Genomic DNA, 12489 nt, shown 5'->3' on the forward strand with positions numbered 1-12489 from the left:
CCAGAGGGTTCCTGATCTACACTCCAGGCCCATACCCTTCACCAGTGGTGACTGCCATTTGGCTACTGATCAGCATGTGAATGTTAATGCTTCTTACTTCAAATATTTCTTAAAATGAGAAAGAGCTTCTTAGAAATCACATGGAAAACAAACAGAAGGGGGAAAATACACTAAATGCTTTACTGACACTCAAACAAGCCTTTTGATATTCATGTCCTGCCTGCCTTGGTTGGTCAGTGGTGCCCTCTTCCAGCAGGCTTCTAGGCCTACTGCTGGAAGGTTGGAGCTTATCATCTTCCATCCCTTCATTTGCACCTCCGCCCACCCCCCTCAGCTCCTAAACACAGCCTTGTTTGAGGCTCAGAAGATTTAATCCAAGATTTGGCTCTGGATCTCATTCCCAGTTCCTCAGTTCATTAGCCATGAAAAGTGACAGCCTCTTAAGATTTTTATGAGACATTGTTCCAAAGGCAGACCAAGGCAAACTACACAATTACCCAGCACTTTGCATACAGGCGGCCAGCCTCTGCTCAGACCTAAGGAGCTCAACAGCCATCAGACTGCAGAATGAGAGGTGGACAGTTTGTTCTTGGTAAAAGGCGAGGATTTGTTGACGGTTTGTTCCAAGTGATGCCATCTTGAAAGGATCCACTTATTCAGATATAAATTTGACACCTACCATGTCATCCCTTCTCCACTGTCCCCAGCCCTCAACCTCTCCCTCCTCCACCTACAAGAACCAGCCCTTCAAAGCACACAAGTCCCTCCCTCACTCTCTAACCACTCCTGCTTGGCTGGAACGTTGACAGACACACACATTTAGAGGGACTGAGATCTAGCTGCAACAAACAGGCCTGGAATCCATTTCACCCCTGAACTTTGGTGATTAGATCAGGGGCTGAACTGTGTTTAAAAGCAAAAACCAGGGACGCCTGGGTGGCTCAGTTGGTTAAGCGGCTGCCTTCGGCTTAGGTCATGATCCCAGCGTCCTGGGATCAAGTCCCACATCCGGCTCGTGCTCGGCGGGGAGCCTGCTTCTCTCTCTGTCTCTGCCTGCCACTCTGTCTGCCTGTGCTCGCTCTCTCTCTCTGACAAATAAATAAAAATCTTAAAAAAAAAAAAAAAAAGCAAAAACCAGCCATCCTCTAAGCCACCACATGGAAAACCCATTGAAATCAGGGTAAAGAAAGTGATTAGTCCTATAAAACCTATAATTCTAATTTGCAAACTGTCTGATTCTTTGACACCCTGACGCAGCAAGCACAGTTACAACATGGCAGGAGCACACCAGCTTCGAAAATCCTTGGGTAACAACCATAAGAACCCTGGTGATTGTCAACTATCACTTTTTCACTGTATTTCAATCATCCTACCTAAACCTGCGGTCTGAGGGATGCTATTCAAGCTCTCATATCTTTCCCATCCAGAGAAAGATTAACGGTGAGGCCCTGGGAGAGACCATGGTGAAGGCTGTTATTTTTTGCAAAATGTGTGGAAGTGAGCTAGACTATATCACTTAAGATTGCCATCTCTCTTCACGTTGGCCTTGTTACCCTTCCTTTCATGCCACATAGCACCCCAATGGTCATCAGCATTTTGGGAATCTGGTTATGCTTAAGTGTGGCTATGGAGAAAGACATTTATGTGAGGTTCATATTCACATCCATGAACAGTGAAGTTACTGCTAGCCAATTCAATCTAGGAAAATTCCAGAAACAGCCTGTTCCCAAAACAGTAACTGATTCTCCAGGCAGAAGGACTCATAATTACACCAGGAAAGACTGGATGATAACTTGCTACAATCTTGTGTGAACCACACACTACCTGGCTAAGCATATTATAAACATGATTTCATTTAATTCTTAGAACAACAGATGTTTTCTGTTTACGTCACTTGTTTCCCCAATGCCTAGAAAAGGGCTTGGTCCATAAGTAGCTGTGCAATAAATATTTATGAAACTGATGAATAACCCACAGAATAATAGGCAAGGACATTAAAATAAGGTCCCAAAGAAGAAATACAATGGACCAATAACTACTAGCAACCAATGAAATGGAAAATACAACAAAACTATTTTCTATCTAACACACTGGCAAAGTTTCATCTGTTTCACTTTTTTATGACAACATATTTTAATATGGAAAAGCATTGTAGGAAAAGGTTGTATGGGTACAAATTTGTACTGACTTTTTGGGTGGCAATCTGGCCATATGGATAAACACCCTTAAAATATTCATAGTCCCTGACCACAATTTTCAGTGTCTGAAAATTGATCCTAAGTATTGGGGGTTTATAGAGAGATGTTATATATGAAGATTTTTATCATGTTATTCAAAAGGCAGAAGAAATAATATGTAATCCAAGTGTCCATTTCAGTGGTTAAATGTTAAATGCTGACATAAAATTTGGTTGATTCATGTACTAACCTATTATGTAGCCATTTAAAATCATGGCTTTAAAATAGCATTTAATGAAAGAAAAATACACTAGTTATGTTGAGTTAAACAAAACAAATTGTATGGCATGATCTCAATTTTGTGCAATTCTATGACGTCTATAAGACTACATCTCTGCACTGAAAAAAGTCTAGGAGACTACCCATAGAATATAGAGAGTAGTTATCTCTATGTGATGCAATTACAGGTAATTTTGTGGTTTTGTCCCATACCTTTCCATTTTTTCCCCAAATTTTCTAAAAGAAGCCATTTCTTTCTAGAAATATTTATTAATTTTTAATATTGTAAAAAATGTGAAAACATATAGGAAAGCTAAGGGATGGGGTTTATTTTTATGGTGATATTCAGAGAAGAGATAATTTATCTATTATCTCTCCAAGTTAGTATCTTCAACTTTCTTATCAGGAAAATAGGGCATTTGATTCTTTCTACGATAACAGTGTGACAACTAGGAGCCACCTGTAGTCCGCAGACATCTTTTGTTTATATCTTTAAGATATGAATCTGAATACTTTGGGACAGGGTCTACCTTTAGCAGTTTGCCACAGTCCTCAGTCCTCCATACAGTCTTACCCAATCATGTCTTAATTCTCTGTCTTGGATTCGCAGACCTCTAATGCATTTATCTATTTCAGTGAACTAAGTTTGCCAAAAACAGAAATCCAAATTAGACTAGGAAGTGCCCATTAGCCTTTTTCCTAATTTATGCATCCACCTGCATATTATTTACCCCTCACGTATATATACTTCTGGTTCCGTTACAATCAGGGCCTTACAGAAGTTTTAACTGCTTTGTAAGCAGCGGTAAACACAGTGTCTTTATGAGTTCAGGTAGCTATAACAAAGTATCATAGCCTGGATAGCTTATAAACAACAGAAACGTATTTCTCAAAGTTCTAGAGGTTGGAAGTCCAAGGTCAAAATGCAAACATGGTTAGGTTCTGGTGACAGCTCTCTTCCCGGTTGTGGACTGCCTACTTCTCCTTGTATCCTTACATGGCAGAGAGGAGAGAGAAAGGAAGTTTCTTATGACTCTTATGAGGGCACTAATTCCATTCCTGAGGGGTCCAACCCTATGACATCATCTAATCCTAATCACCTCCCAAATATCCTCTCTCCTAATACATCTTGGGGGTAGATCTTTGGCATATGAATTTTGGAGGATATACTATTCAGCCCATAATACACAGTTCATGGTGTTGCTATTTATTGAATGCCTAGAATGTGCCAGAAAACACGTAAGTATTTATAAGCACTTGTAATCCTTTTCTAGGATAACAATTCTAGAAAGCTATTTTTATTTCCATTGTATAAATGGTCAAACAAGCACAAAAGGATTAAACAATGTAAATGAGCAAATACTTACTGAGAATGTGCCGGGCCCAGAGCCAAGCTCTATGGTGCCAAAGCCTAGCTCTTTCCTCTGCACCACACTGCTCTCTATCCCAAAGTTTCCTCTATTTTATACCCCCTCACGTCTTCCAATAAGAGTACTCCTGTTCAAAGTCCGGCTTAATAAAATAGTTTTCAATTTTAATTTAGTTATTACTTATCATTCTTAACTTGTAATTCTGGAGGAATCTTAACTAATAAGAATGACAGGTGAATTGGCTTTAGGTTAGGGATAAATGCAGAATTCATAGACCCTTTCATACAACAGTGCCAAAGTGTTATCCTCCTTGTTTTTCTAGCTGCTAACTACATGAAGGAACTGAGAAAAGGAATGGGATTATCAAAGACGGCAATTTTACCATTAATATAATACAGAAAATAGTCAATGAAAAAAGATAGCCTAGAAGTCATAAAGAGAGTGGCTCAGTCAGGAATCCAGGCTGCTTTCATGGACATATCTGGGTACCTGGGCACAGAGCAGGTGCCCTCAAAGCAGAAATAGTAACAGGTAGCCTTCTGTCTTCCTGTGGAACATAGTTCACTTTCAAGCCTCACCTGGGCAAGGCATTCCAACTGTTCCTCCTAGGGCTTTATTTCTTCAGTGTCCTAAAGGTGTGTGCAAGGAGATACTCTTTGGTTCTCCTGCTATAGACCCAGTCTGTATGAGAACAGTATCTTGATTCTGAAAACTGTGCACGACCTAAGGAAATTATTAGCCAGTGTGAACAATGCCACTAGTAAATTACCCAGTTTTGATGGTTCTTTCATTCATTCTCCCATTTAGTAACTATTAAGCACATCCCATATGCATAGGGCTCAAGCAGGTACTGAGCCTAGAGCTGTTAAGAGAATAACAAGTTTCCTGCCCTCATGGAATTTACAAGATAATTTAGCAATGGATGATAAAAAAGCATTCACATTTTGCTCAGAGATAATGATTCAGAGAAGCCAAGGAGGATGATGTCGTATTCAACCGGTTGACAATGTTTTGGGGCATTGCTTGTTCAGATTTACAAAAAATGTAGAGTGAATTACACAAATTCCAACCATCACAACTCAATTTCAAGCTATCTGGGACACCAACACCATTTTCCCAAAAATAACCTTGATTTTATGAATCAAGAAATCCTCTAACACTTGGTTCTGATTCTTAGGCAGCAAAATTAAACTTCTTTCCAATGTAGAAGTTCTTTTCTCTCATCTCGCATTTAGAGAAGATGTTTCAAAGTGCTGTAGACAGAGTACTCCATGAAATACAACAGCATGAAAATTAGATATGCCCAAATCTCCAGAAAAGTCTATTTTTTTTTCTAAGGAAGAACTAAATTGTAAAGGTAAGCCATGTGGTGAGAAGATTCTGAATGGGGATATAAACCATGACACATTTAATGAAATTGCCTCCAATAACCTAGATAAGAAGGGCTCACAAGGAAGAATTACAACATTTCTGTACAAAAAGGATCTAACACAAAAAAGATTCTAAATGTCTCTGGAAAGGGTACATTTTATAATTGCTTTAAATCTATTTAAATAATATGAGAAAATACATCCAGATATTAAGAGCTCTAGATATTGCCCATCTCTTTCCAAGCAGAATGGCTGAATCGTATGGTCCCTGCATTTCCAAATGTCTCAGTTTCAAACTCCTCAATACTCAAGTGGCTTCCTGATGCTTGTGTAATCTTAAAGCCTAAGGTTCTCCCTTCCATTGATAAAACCACCACTTGTCATCCATTTTACCAAAGCAGCTCAATGTTGCTTCAGACCGATTATATAACATCCACTATACAAAACATGGCCCAAACTTGCCAGAGAATTTATCTTTCATTGTTGATTCCCACACCAATTCACATATGGTTAAGAGTGGAAACACAGATAAACTGAACTTGCATTAAGGTGTAAGGAATTTACTAAAGATCTAGAAGTATGAAAAGAAGAATAAGCAAAATAAGATATTCAGAAGATAGGTATTACTTGTGACAAACATATTCATTCTGATGTTCTTCGGAAATTTCAAAATGAGAAATACTATGCTTATACAACCATAGACACTATTTTGTGCCACAAAATATCATGCTACTCAGCCATTAAAAAGTGTGCTGAAGATTACTAAGTAAAGAAATATGTTCATAATGTATTGCTGAAGTGCAAACAGAAACAGCACAGACAGCAGGATCCCAAATAAATACACACTCAGAAAAAAGATGAGGATACACACCAGAATGTTTAAAGTGGCATCACATAGAAGCAGAACTGGGGCAGTTGTTAGTTTCTTCATTCCGCTTGTATAATTTTTATAATTAAAAAAATTACATATTTTTCCCATGTGTGACTTAAAGAATTACAGACCCAGTTATTAATCCAATGAGCTATACAACCTGTGAAAGGATGTTTTCAAATGTTGTATAAATTGGCTGAATTCAGTGATCTTTAATGTTCCTCCAACTCTTATGAGTGATGCTTCTATGGGTCAGAAACCAAAGACACCAAAAAGAGCAAGGAAGATGACAACACCCTAGAATACCCTAATGGTGTAAGTAGTTCAAGGAAACAATCTATATTCGTATCAATAGGCGGCACAGCTTTGGCAATGGTCTGTAGATTACCCCTGGTCTTTGAAGAGATGTTCACTAGAAAATTAGAAATGAATGGATAGTTGGAAGACTTTTCCACAAAACTGAAGTTATTCATATTAAAGACTGTCCTTAAGTCTGAAATGGTCTCCTTCCTACTCTTTCATGGGGAGGGAGGGGGATTATTTAAATATCCATTCTTTTATGAAACACGTTGGTAAGAGTAAATAGCAACCGTTTCATACCCTTACATAACAAAATAAAAGGCTGGCAACTCCTGTGGCAGTTTCCAAAGCTTCAAATCATTTTTACTAGTCCTGGTAATTCAAATTTGGAGATTTCTTATTGATGAATGGTGCATTTCTATTTATACACATTTTGTTCCAACAGGATTTGCAAACCTGTGGTCCTCAGGCAGAATATACCCTGTGGATGAATTGTGTTTGCTAACAATTAAGAAATTTCTCATAAATACTCTTTCACTGGGCTCAGATCCCCTTGTTGGGAGTAACAAGCTATAGTTGAAGACCCACTGTTCTTTTGGTGGGGCTTAGGGTTTTCCAAACTGACACAGTGGGCTGTCTGGCCGACTTCAGTCATTTTTGCTACTCTGGGGGCCCTTGCAGGTATCTGAGTCTGTTACCCTCTTAGGAAACACACTTCCAGCCAGTTTTTATGAAAGAAATTTAAGGGATGAGAGAAGCCATGTTCTGTTCAGTGAGATTGGAGAGAAACTAGCCCCAATTCTATTTAGCCATTTCTGGGATTTGGGTCCAAGTGCTTGGTTGGCATCACTGATCAAAGTTCTAGCAGTAGCCTTTCAGCTGTTGCCAGGAGCCAGGGCTGGAAGGCACACCAAATACAAAGAACAACCCTCAACCATTCTCCCCATCCCTTCCTCTACCCCACACCCCAGTGCCCCCTTGGGGAACGTCTCCTTTAAATATTTTCATGCCTTAGCTTTCTCCTTCAGAATCACTCATACCATAAAAATAAAGCAAGAAAACACCAGGAATTTTAAACACCTCAGTCTGTAATGGGATTAGAGCATCTGTAAGGTGTAAAAAATGATTTCATTGTTTCCTATAAACTGGCTCCTTCCTCACCAGAAAGGGCCTCCGTCAAGATGTAGAAAGCAACTTTTTAAACAGCGTGTATTAAATCTGACAAACATCTGGTCAATCAAATTTACAGCAATACATAGGGTCTAATAAAGGTTTATTTCTTCTTGAAGAACAAATTTAAAGATTTTTTAAAAGCTTTTATATATAAAAAGAAAGCTAGACCTGCATTTCTTGGCCTAGCCTGATTTGAAATGCTCAGTGCTTTGCCAAACCCTAGCCACAAAGGGTTCTGTTTTCTCAAGGCAGCAGAAAAAGAGAAATGTGTTCAAGCTGCAGGTCTGCCACTCTCCTGCATCACACTGCCAAAAGAGAAGCACCCAGGATGGCCCCGGAGGTGCTAAGACTTGGAGCTGACTATGGTCCCCACGGGATAGAGGCCATGGTGGTAACATGGACACCCAACGAAGCAGAGATCTTCCTATTAGCACCATTTATCATGTTGCTACCTCTCTCCGTGTGTGTGTGTGTGTGTGTGTGTGTGTGTGTGTGTGTGTGCGTGCAGTTGCAAACCCACGCACATGTGGTGAGAGCAGAGGATCAAGGAATGGTGTTGAGTACAGACCGCTTACGGTCAGGGTTAAGAGAAGGAAAAGGAGAAGCACCAAGTCTCTCCTTTTACTCCTTGCTCTAATTCTCTAAAATCAGCAGCTCTTAGGAACAAGATTAAAGATATGATTTAAGTTACTTGGAAGTTGGGATGAGCAGTGGTGGTGAGAATGAAACCGGAGCTCCTCCTTCAAACCATGAGAGATTCAACTACAGACCTGGACATGCATGTGGGGTCACATACCTTCATGCACCTGACACACACTTGCACCATATGCTCACCAACAACACTGTAGAAACCTCCATTAAGCCACAGCATAAGGGGGGCGATATTTTGGGGAAAATCACCTATTTAATTTTTTCCTTTAAGTGGATTTCCTTACCATCCATTAAATAAATGAGCTTGATTGTTTCAAGGGAAGGGTAGATAGGTAAAAACTCCCCTTCACGGAGCTAAGTCTGGGGCACCCAAATCAATTAGCCATGGAGCAGACGAAATGTACGTTATGATAAAGAATAACAGATGAGCTACAAGTGTCATCAATTTCCCTCTGGGGTCAAAACTCCAAAGAAAGACTGGGAGTAAGAAGAGATAAAAAACCTCACATAACATTACCGCCAAAGCACTGCTTGGAAATGGCTGAAGGAGGGGTTTAAATGGATGGATTAGAAGGAGGTTTTCGACCTCAGCTTTATGACATTAGGTACCAGATAATCGTTGTGGTGGAGGCTGTCCTCTATACTATAGGACATTTCATAGCATTGTGGGCCTCTATCCCCTAGATTCCAGTATACAACCCACACCTCCGGGTTGGGGTGAGCAAAAATGTCTACAGACACTGCCAACATCCCCAGGGAGGAGGCCAAATCATTTTCTGTAGAACACCATGGGACCAGAGATAGCACCCTAGTTCTCACAGACCATGCCCAAGTGCAGGCAACTGAGGAGGACCGGGCACCTCAAAAGGAATGGAGGTAGAACTGGTGAGTGAACTGGTCTCTCAGAAGACACCACAAATGGAGGGGACCAGAGGCAATGCCCAGGCCCACTCAGAGCCCAGGAAGACCAGCAAGATCCAACCAAACCTCAGTGGGTACTCGCACTCAATGTCAGGAAACTACCCAGGGCACCCAGGCCACCCAAGCCAGAAAAGAGACCCAAGGGTAGTGCATATACAGAGGACACTCTTCTGTCAGCCCCATGAAGAAGATGTATTCTTCCCTGGAATAAAAAAGGCATGCCAGGATTAGACAGTTTAAGAGGAGAGAAAAAAAACCCTCCCTGAAAAAAGGTGTTTAAATCTTATATTCATCCAACATTTATCCTAAACAGAGTTCATCTAACCTAGAGACTGTTGTCAAGGGTTGTGGCAGCTGAACAGCAAGATGTAATCAGAGTCATAATCAGAGTCATAATCAGAGTTGTACCCAGTGTCCAAGACGCTTTGCCGTTTCTTCTAGAATGTCTTCTGTTCCCATTCAGCTTCTAGGTTTCTGCCCCCACCTCCGGCAAGTAACCCTCCTCTTGATCTATCACCTTGGGATCTGTTGTTCTGTCTCTTCCAACCCTGAATGTCACTGTTTACCAAAGAGTCATGGCTCTTTCTGATGTGGGAAATCTCTATGACACAACTCACTCACTGCCCGGTGTTCCAGTTAAACTAATCCTTCCGTGGTCAAGGAGGAATTTCATGGGTGCAGACATGTCTGGATTCCCAGGAGAGAGACCAACAAGTAAATCATCTAGAGCCACGCTGGCCAATATAAACCACTAGTCACATACAGCTAATCGAATGTAAATTAATACAAATGAGATTAAGTTGAGAAATTATAGCTCCTCAGTCACTGTTCTAGACTGAACTGTACCCCCCCCCCAAATTCATATGTTAAAGTTCTAACCTCCAACATCTCAGAATGTGACTCTGTTTGGAGAGAAGGTCTTTAAAGAGGTAATTAAGTTAAAATGAGGTCTTTAGGGTGGGTCTTACTCCTTCCCGATGTCCTTAGAAAAAGAGTAAATGGGGATACGTGGAGGGACACTGGGGATGTGTTCACACAGAGGAAAGCCCATGTGGAGACACACAACAAAAAGGCAGCTATCCGCAAGCCAACAACAGACACCTCAGAATGAAAACAATGCGGCTGACACCCTGATCTCAGACTTCTAACCTTCAGAACTGTGAGAAAATAATCTTCTGTGTTTCAGCCACTTCATCTGTGGTATTTGTTACATCAGCCTAGCGAACTAACAGTCACACTTGCCACATCTTAATACCCATAAGGAAGAAGCAGCATGTTCTACAGGAGAGCACTGTTCTGGAACTAAAAGCAGCCAAAATAAAGAGAAAACACAATTTGTTGTGGTTCACAACTCACTCTCATACATGGGAAGACTTGCGATTTATAGGCAGTCACATTCTCCAATTAATGAATCTTTTCTTCTTGCCTTTTACATTCAGCTACAACTCAAAGAGCCAAGCAGAGGACTTGAGAATCTGTAGCTTGCAGTCCTTCTGCACCTAACAAGAGGCTTGTGCCCCTGCTTGAGAGTCACAGTGGCGATGACCACCCTCACTTACACATGCACGCGTGCACGCACACACAAACACACTCACCTTAATGATAGGAAGAACTAATAATCTCCCCTCCCCTGACACACACACACACACACACACACAGAGTTCTAACTGTACTTAATTCTCTAAACTGTGTAAATGAGAAGAAGCAACTGGGGCCTTCCCTTCATCTCCTCAGGCCACCACAGATGTAACCAACAAAGTGGTCCATATGCATTGCTTTCCTGCTCCCTCTAGCCAATGTGGTGTATTTGACAAGCACAGAAGAAAGGCCTGAAATGCTAAGAAATCAATGCCCAGGAATGGTTCTCAACCAACAAAGGATAGAAGTTATGGGTAAATAATTTTCTGTTCCTTAATGGTCCAGTTCTTAAGGATAATCTACATTACCTCTGATAGGACCCTCAAAAGAAGAAGCTCCAAATGGCCACAGTGCTAATCTACTTTACAACATGCCCCAATGGGATGTCTTCCCTCCCCACACTCATTCTAGCACTTCTAAGACGGTTTCTCAAATGAACTACTTGGATTAAATCCTCGCCCCGAGGTCTGTCTCTGTAGAAACCCCAACTAAAACACCATGACAGACAGCAGCCTCTCCCACAATCATGACACACAAAAAAGAGAGGGACTGAGTTTTATACACCAATTTTTAATGCTTTTTGACACCCTAAGGTGTTTTCTTTACCACAGGCATTTTCAGTACCATAGGCACTGTTGAATCTCATAAAAGGCTGGTGGGGGTCCTTCTTCTCAAGAGGAAGGAAATCTAGAATTGCTTCCATGGTATAACCTACAGGCTGCCCTGACCAGGTGTCCTACCTGGTCCCTTTCAAGATAATCAGAGAAATACAAATAAAGTAATTTCTAGAAATAAACTGGACACATTAGCATCAGTACACAGAAGACTGATTATTCTAGTCTAGATGGCTAATACAGAAGGCTGTGGTGAACAAACAGTTATTTTTCTAACTCTCCACAACAAAAATGTTGAAAAACTTAATGACAGTAAGAACCCTCATTTGGTGACAAATGCAGAGGAGAACATGCTCAGGCGGAAATGAAAGTAAGAGGTAACTGCCAACACTATGGCCAACTGTTCCATTCACCATTTTGCTATAGCTCAAATTCCATTACAAAGAAATTACTTCATCATTAATCCTTGTATAATACCCTCTCTCCTACTCCCCCCCCCAAAAAAAATTCAATCTCAGTAGACAGTTTACTTGTAGCCCATAAATATCTAGTGGCATTATACATAAGGAAGCCAACATTTCCTTTTAAGAGATTTGACTCCTGGAAGCCAAGGAGAGTGGGCAAGTACCCAAAGACATCCAAATTCCATATGTTTTCTGCCTATCTCTGAAAGTTGGCATCAGGTTCCCAATTGTACTCTTCCCAAGAGGCCCACTTCATGCACAATTCAGAGGAACTTAAGCCTCATTCATGCTAATGAGGCTCTTTATTTGTCCAACAAGACAGAAAGAATGCCAAAGCTTGATATTTCCAGCCTTTTTTTTTTTTTTTTTTTAAAGAGACCAAGCATCAGTGAGTTAGTAGGGAGCTCGTGGGACTACCTCCATGGCCACCATTTTTGTTCCCTTGAAAGCAAAATAGGTGGATGAATTCCAAAGAACAAGATGCAGACCTTCAAGCTCTACAAAAGACTCAAGTTAAGGCCTTGGACTCCATAGATGTCGCTGTGGCCCTGTCCAGGGCTTAGCGGAACATTCTATATCTTTGAGGGGAAAGGCAGCCAGAGTAAAAGAGCGAATTCTTGAAAATTAATGATGTCAGTCTGTCTTCATACATCAAGCTAAT

Source organism: Meles meles, chromosome 19, assembly GCF_922984935.1.
Source record: "Meles meles chromosome 19, mMelMel3.1 paternal haplotype, whole genome shotgun sequence".
Classification (NCBI taxonomy): Eukaryota; Metazoa; Chordata; class Mammalia; order Carnivora; family Mustelidae; genus Meles; species Meles meles.